The sequence below is a fragment of the Aulonocara stuartgranti genome (assembly GCF_965226115.1).
Source record: "Aulonocara stuartgranti genome assembly, chromosome: 1".
NCBI lineage: Eukaryota > Metazoa > Chordata > Actinopteri > Cichliformes > Cichlidae > Aulonocara > Aulonocara stuartgranti.
The window spans coordinates 36,404,689-36,412,922 of NC_138939.1; the positions used below are offsets into that span (position 1 = coordinate 36,404,689).

General features: G+C 40.6%; 1 long non-coding RNA gene across 1 annotated transcript; it reads right to left on the reverse strand.

The window, feature by feature from the left end:
• Positions 1 to 2,140: 2,140 nt before the first annotated feature.
• LOC309697224 lies at positions 2,141 to 2,610 on the reverse strand. Its single transcript, XR_014273774.1, has 3 exons — positions 2,520 to 2,610; positions 2,347 to 2,437; positions 2,141 to 2,245 (listed from the first exon to the last, which is right to left on the reverse strand). It is a non-coding gene; the product is annotated as an uncharacterized lncRNA (long non-coding RNA).
• Positions 2,611 to 8,234: the final 5,624 nt, after the last annotated feature.

An 8,234-nucleotide genomic window follows, 5' to 3' on the forward strand; every position in this document is an offset into this window, starting at 1 on the left:
TTATGACGTTATTTTTTTAGAGAATTATTACAAAACTAAAACTTTTAAATACCAAACTTTAAATTGTCATTAAACACACACATATATCTAAAATGTGAAAATATCTCAGTCTTAGGTTAGTGAAGTCAGTGTTGTGCCTTGTAAGTGTTTTGTAACAAACAAAGGAGCTTGCAAAGAAAAGCGTCTGGACTTCTATAAGTTACTTGAAGACGTTTCACCTCTCATCCGAGAAGCTTCTTCAGTTCTAAGGTCAAATGGTGGAGAGTCCCAGATATAAACCTAGTGGGAGTATCCCCCCACAGAGGGACAAAAGGACCCCCTGATGATCCTCTAATCGCCTGAGCCAAGGTGTGAAACTGGGTGTGGGTCCCAATCAGTCAGAGTTTCGGGTGTGTTCATTGTGAAACCTGGCCCCACCTTATCATGCGAATTCCTGAGGTCAGATGGCCCAGGATGTGAGTGGGCGTTAAGGCGTCTGGGAAGGGATCTCAAAACTGGATTATAGATGGCAGAGAGTTGGTGTCGTAAACCCCCGCCTCTGTTCAAAGATGGTCGCTCACAGTGGACATAGATGGCTTCTTTCACTCCTCTTTCAAACCATCTGTCCTCTCTGTCCAAAATGTGAACATTGGCATCCTCGAAAGAGTGTCCTTTATCCTTAAGATGCAGATGAACTGCTGAGTCTTGTCCTGTGGAGGTGGCTCTTCTGTGTTGTGCCATGCGCTTGTGAAGTGGCTGTTTGGTTTCTCCAATGTAGAGGTCTGAGCATTCCTCGCTACACTGTACAGCGTACACCACATTGTTAAGTCTGTGTTTTGGCGTTTTGTCTTTCGGGTGAACCAGTTTCTGTCTGAGCGTGTTGCTGGGTCTGAAATACACTGGGATGTCATGCTTGAAGAAAACTCTCCTGAGTTTCTCTGATACACCGGCTACATAGGGGATGACAATGTTGTTGCGTCTGTCTTTCTTATCCTCCCTCGCTGGTGTCTGATCTTCTTTTCTGTGCCTCTTTGCTGACTTTAAGAACGCCCATTTAGGATAGCCGCACGTTTTGAGTGCTTCCTTTACATGTGTGTGTTCCTTCTTTTTTCCTTCAGGCTTAGAGGGAACATGTTCTGCCCGGTGGTGTAGGGTCCTAATTACTCCAAGTTTGTGTTCCAGAGGGTGATGGGAGTCAAAGAGGAGGTACTGGTCCGTGTTTGTGGGCTTCCGGTAAACTTCGATGTTGAGGTTGCTGTTCTCTTCAATGTGCACAGCGCAGTTCAGGAAAGGCAAACAGTTGTCCTTTGTGTCTTCCCTGGTGAACTTGATGTTTTTATCCACAGCGTTAATGTGCACAGTGAAGGATTCCACTTCTTGTGTCTTGATTTTGACCCAGGTGTCGTCCACATATCTGTACCAGTGGCTGGGTACTCTTCCTTTGAAGGAGCCAAGAGCCTTCCTTTCCACTTCCTCCATGTAAAGGTTGGCTACAATAGGTGACACGGGGGAGCCCATGGCACAGCCATGTTTTTGTCTGTAAAAGCCTTCGTTGTATTTGAAATATGTAGTGGTGAGGCAGAGGTCTAACAGTGTGCAAATCTGATCGGGTGTGAAGTTGGTCCTGTCCTCCAAGGAGCTGTCTTCTTGTAGTCGTTTTCTGACAGTCTCCACGGCCTCCGTGGTGGGTATGCAAGTGAAGAGAGAGACTACATCAAAGGACACCATGGTTTCATCTGGATCCAGGGTAAGTTTCTGGACCTTGTCGGTGAAGTCGGTGGAGTTCTTGATGTGGTGTGGCTTTTTGTAACAAACATTTTCATTTCTAAAAATAGCAGAAGACTGCCTTCGATAAACAGTTGCCATGCAGGTTTAGTATGTTTCCTTTAAGTGACACAGTTCAAATGACAATTACTTCCTAGAATTAAAAAAGTAGATTTGTTATGTTATATGTTGTTGTCCATTGCTTTCTTTCAGTTTAGTAATCTAGTATGGTCACTTTTCACGGACACGCAGCTGGGTAAGGACGGTCACTCAGCTTCAACACATTACAAACATTCAACATTTCAGGCCATGAAATAAGTGTTTTGACAACTCTCAGTGCTCATCAGTAAAATCATATGATAATATGTTTAGGGCATGTTTTAATTCTCACATTTGTGGATCAGACTGGTCTCCAGCCTGGAATGCTATTGGTTCCATTCTAGACCTCCTTATGGTCACACAGGTGGGGGCTGGTGATTCTGGTCTCTCCTGGTTCACTTGGCTTCAACACATGATAAACATTCAACATTCAGACAACAGGCTACGATTTACTAAATTCAACAAACTTATATGCAATCTTTGTAAAAGTCACAAAATTCTCACATTTGCGGATCAGACTGGTCTCCATTCTTGAATTCAATTGGCTCCATTTTAGACTGATCACTCGTCATGGAAACAACACTCCGTCATGTGACTTAAACATGATACAAACAGGTGAGGTTAATTTTATAGCTTAGCTCTGAGCTTGAAAATAGTCAATAACAGGTAGATCTTACCTATTAGGTGATATCTCGCTGTGATTTTGGTCAAACTGTTCAGATTTAGAGGCAGAAACACCATCCACATTTTTCAAAGATGCAAAATGAGCCATCCTAGTGATTCCAGTGAGAGCGAGTGTCTGCTGCATTCTCTACGCTCTTGCAAGCAACTCCCTCTCTGCTTGTACACTGTACTATGCTCACAGTCTGTTTGGCAGGTTGGAGGGTGGTAAAAAGCAAGCGAATAATGCAGGAAACTGAGATTTGAAATGGGAAACTGTTCTTGAAGTACACTGAGGGAGAGAGAGAGAGAGCTGTGCAGGAAAAGTGATTTCATCGTGGTGGAAGCAAAACCGAAAAAGTCAGGGAATTCATGATGATGTTTATGTGAAGTGAAATGTGAAACCTAGTTTGGATCATCTTTTGCTGCTGGTTCAGTCAATATTGGCTGGTGAGTGACGAAACCTGCAGCTTCAGAATCTGTGAGCCTTCGGCTTTCAGCCTCGACGGCGTGTCTGATTCGTGGGGTCCACGCTTTGTGTTTACGTCTTTGTGTGGAATCCGTTTGCTGTTTTAGCTGTTTGGTGATTGTTGAAATTGTTTTGTTGAGCTTTAACCTGAGATTCTGGTAGTTCTGGCAAAATACATTCATATTTTAAAATCAATTCAGGATTTTAATGACTCAATATTGCGTTATTTGAGCTGAAATTGATTTTAATCGGAAAACTGATTATCCAAACCCACCCCTACAGTACACCCGCTAGTATACAAAACTAACCTCCTAATAGTTAAACTAAATAAATGCTGAAGACAACAGCTGAACCCAAAGCTACTGATATTTGTATTATCAGCTCTTTCATAGTCATTTAGATTTTTCATAAAAACATACATTATATTTTGAAGGCAAATATTTTACTTTGTACTGAATTTAAAGTCTTAATTAGATTACTAACCAGCAGAATTTGGTTAATATGAAACATAGATCAGTCAATAAATCACAGCATGAATAGCCTACAGTGAATTAGCCTCCAGCTGCAACATTAAAGAGGTGTACACTTAAATGACTCAATGATTCTTTACAGTCTGAAGTATGGTTAAAAAGCTGTAATAAGGTCTGTAAGTAAAAGTTTATTTTTTACAAAATGTCCCTATAGTTCAGTCTTACTACTTTTAGAATATTTAGGAAACTTTTTCCACAAATGTAAAAGGTTGACAATCAGCATTTTATCAGACAGTTACACCGTGTGACCTTTTTGAATGAGCAGTAGGATTCATAGGATTCATGTGAATAACAGTTGTTGCTAATAACCATAGCTCTATGTAACTACTGAAACAATCTTTCATATCATTCTTTGTGAACTCAGTTCCACAGATTGTTAAATAAATACACAAACTTATCAAACTTAAAATTTGTTCCAAAAATATAAAACATTCTAGCAGTAACAGCAGATGCTGTGCTGGTCTAGGGCCGAAAGCTGGAGTAGTCCATCCACAACAGAAATAAATACTGTTAAAAACTTCAGTGCTGAGGGGTAAACTACAAAGGACGTTCAACATATCCAAACCTTACATTAGCTGGAAAACACCTAAAACCTTGTTTGTGAACTCTTTCTGCTTCTGGCCTTTCTGAGCTAGAGAAACTGGCTTCATGTAGAGACGGGCAAAGCGAGGCTTCGTGGAACAGTGAAACATTCAAAGCAGAAATTGCTGACTGTATTCACATTTTACAACGTGCTAGAGAACGCCGACAGATTAAAGTTGGAGACCATCTCAGTCTTCCCCGACTACACCGCCAGGGTGGCACGGGCTCGTGCTGCATTCAACACGGTCAGGCAGCAACTCCGTGGCATTGAAGGTGTTCGGTATGGCCTGCTTCATCCAGCGCGACTCTGCATCACATATAAGGGTGTCGAGAAGGACTTTGTTTCAGCAGAGGAGGCCAGTGATTATGTCAAAACTTTGATCTCTGGGTGAGCCTCAATAGCCCCTCAGTTTGATGCTGTAATGCTGCTAAGAGTTCACGCTCTCGTTAGGTTTAACACCACCTGTGCATTGTTTACTTAGGCCGTTGTGCTAGTTATTGTACTGTTGGTGTGCTGGTTCCTTTTATTTTCATTGTTATATAATGAAACTGAATCATATAATATACTCTTGAACTTCGGACCAGTCCAGCACAATCTTCTCCGAGCTTGCTGCATTGATTTGCACAGGACTGGGTTTTTTTTGTTTTTGTTTTTTTTTTTTCTGGTTGTTTGGTTGACCTTTTTTTAAAAAAAACAAACAAACAAACAAAAAAAACCCCCGCACACGCTGTTATACAGTAGAGAAGTTGGCGAGAGGTTGTTTTTTTTTTTCCTCTCCCGCTTTTATTTTTATTCGGACTCCAATTAGTCCAGTCACTTTGGTGAATCGTTTTTGCTACTTTGGGGTTCACTGCTGTCTCCTTTGTTCTGTTCTGTGGAGACTTGGGGTGTATTTGTGTTCGGGGGGGGGGGGGGGGGGGCTGTCCCATTTGTTGCTGGTACCCTAATGCAGAAAAAGGTTTTGTTGGTAAATGTATATGCCCCGAATTTTGATGATTCTGAATTCGCTAATAGATTGCTGAGTAACATCCCCTTTCTGAATACTCATTTGCTTATCCTTGGTGGAGATCTGAATTGTGTTTTTGACCCAATCTTGGATCGATCTAGTCCTCGTTATTTGACTCCATCATCTATGTCTAAAACATTCTCAGATTTTATGAAACAGAATGATCTTGTTGATCCATGGAGAACCCTTCAATCAAAAAATTTTCGTTTTTCTCCCAGGTCCATCATTCTTATTCCAGGATTGATTATTTTTTCATCGACAGAACTCTTAATTCGTGTGTTAATTCTTCCGACTATTCTGGTATTGTAATATCTGACCATTCACCTCTGCTATTGGGCGTTCAACTTTCTACCTATAAACGTAGCCCTCCACTTTGGAGATTTAACTCTCTCCTTCTGGCGGATAAAAAATGTTGTGAATTTATTTCAAGCTCTATTGAGGAGTTCTTGTCCTTCAATCAAAGTGATTCTGTTTCATATCCTCTGCTTTCGATAGGGTGGAGTGGGAGTACTTGTTTGCAGTTTTAGAGAAATTTGGTTTTGGCGATAAATTTCTTTCTTGGATTCGGCTTCTTTATTCGTCCCCTAAAGCCAGTGTTCATACTAATGATGTTTACTCTGATTATTTTGCGGTGGGTCGCGGTTGTCGTCAAGGTTTCCCTCTGTCACCTTTACTCTTTGCCATTGCCATCGAGCCTCTGTCTATTACATTGAGATCTTCTTCTGTATTTAGGGGAATCATCCGTAATGGAATTGCACATAAAGTATCATTGTATGCGGATGTCTTGTTATTATATATGACTGACCCTGCACGCTCCATCCCTGCTGTTCTAAGTATTCTGGAGAACTTCAGCTCGTTTTCAGGTTATAAATTCAATTTATTTTCCTGTTAATACGGCAGCACATTGTCAGGGGTTGCAGTGTGGATGAGGGAAGGAGGACCCAAACGCTGGACTCACAGGTAGGTGAAGGTTGGTGTGTATTGCAGACGGAGTGAACGAACAAGACAGAAGCAGGAAATGGCTGGCTGAACGACTGACTGACTGAATGAACGACTGACTGAATGAACGACTGACTGACGGAACTGAACATAGGAGGTACACAGCTGAACATAATCTGGCTAACGACACAGGAGACGAGCTGACACAGGAAAAGCAGGAAGTGAGAACATTGATGTGGCAACATAAACTAAACATGACAAAACTGAAAGCACTGGGTCAACGACCCAGGAACCCTGACACACGTCAACTTCAACAGTCCGATCTACCCTTTCGTCTCAGTCCATCTGGGTTTAAGTACTTAGGGATTAACGTGACTCGCTCTCTATCTGGCCTTAAATCAACAAATTTGTCTCCTCTTATATCAAGGATTACATCTGATATTCAAAGATGGGGTAATCCCCCCCTTTCTTTAATCGGTAAGATTAATGTTGTTAAAATGAACATCTTACCAAAATGTTTATTTTTATTTCAGTCAATTCCCTTATTTTTGCCAAAACATTTTTTTGTTTCACTGGACAAGATTATTGGTTCTTTCATTTGGGGAGGGAAGCCACCTAGGGTTTCTAAAACTTTAGTGCAGTGATGCAGATTTAGTGGAGGACTTGCATTGCCTAATTTTCTAGCTTACTACTGGGCCGCTCACATCCATAAACTTTGCTACTGGCTAAAATCTTCTGGTTCCTTGTGGTGTAAATTGGAGCTATCATCATGTAAGGGCTCTTCTTTACCAGCTTTGCTCTATTCCTCTTTACCCGTAAAACCCTCTCTGTATACTGATAATCAGGGGGATATTAACACACTCAAAATCTGGTTTCAGTTTAGACGTCACTTTAATTTTGTAATGCCATCTTCCTTAGGTCCTCTAAGCGACAACCATTTGTTTCCCCCTTCACTTTTGGACTCGACATTCTCAGTGTGGTGTGACAAGAGTATAAAACAGTTCAAACATTTATATGTGGATGGTGTTTTGGATAGTTTTCCCAATTTGTCTTCTCGTTATAATCTCCCTATTACCCATTTGTTTTGCTATTTTCAAATTCGAAATTTTGTTGCCAAGTGTTTCCCAAATTTACCCTCTTTACCTCCAGAACAGCAGTGGGAAACTACGTTATCATTTATTCCTCATCACAGAGGAACCGTTTCGAAACTCTATGATACTATCCTGTCTTTTAGTAACCACTCTAATATTAAGCTTAAGTGTACATGGGAAGGAGAACTAGGAATTCAAATACATGAGGAGTCTTGGGAACAGGCTATGGCGACGGTATGATCTTCCACGTCCTGTGCTCGTCTTGGACTTATTCAATTTAAGGTCATACACAGGGCACATTTCTCTAAGTCTAGACTTTCAGAATTGTATCCAGAAGTGGAAAATAAATGTGATAAATGCCATGGCTCTCCTTGTCACCTTAGCCACATGTTTTTTCTGTGTCCTGAGCTAGAAGGTTTCTGGACAGGGTATTTTGCTATTATGTCAACTGTTCTTGGGGTAACTCTTCATCCTTGACCTCTGATTGCTGTATTCGGGATTCCTGATCGCTCACTTACACTTGATTCTACACAAAAGGATATTATAGCCTTCACATTGCATTGGAAGTCTGTTAAGTATCCTACTGTTTCCCGGTGGCTTAAAGATGTCATGTTTTTAATATACGTTGAGAGGTTGCACAGCCAAATTTTTCCACAAGTGGCAACCCTTTATTTCTTATTTTACTAGGCTAGAGGTATTGCCTGTTTAAATGTACTTCTGTCACTGTTATATTCCTGTAATATGTTTGATGGTTGTGTTGATCTTTGTGGGACTGGGGGGGGGGGGGGGGCTTCTTTGTTTTAGAGTGTGTTTTTGTTTAGTTGTTTTTTTTTTTACATATATATAAGCATATTTACTTAGAAAAATGAAGAAAGGTTTATTGTATTTCGGTACCTGCAAGTACTGTGTTGTTTTCTTTTTTCAATAAAAATATTTGCAAAAAAGACCCATTGTTTTCATCATACTTGCTCAAAAAACAAAAGTCCATATTTATGTACACAATTTTTGGCTAGTTCATTGTTCTTTTGATTAAGGAAAACACAAGGAAAACACAAGAACCCAAAATGTGAGATAAAATAAAACTGATTCCACTTTGTTATCACATTAAAATGTA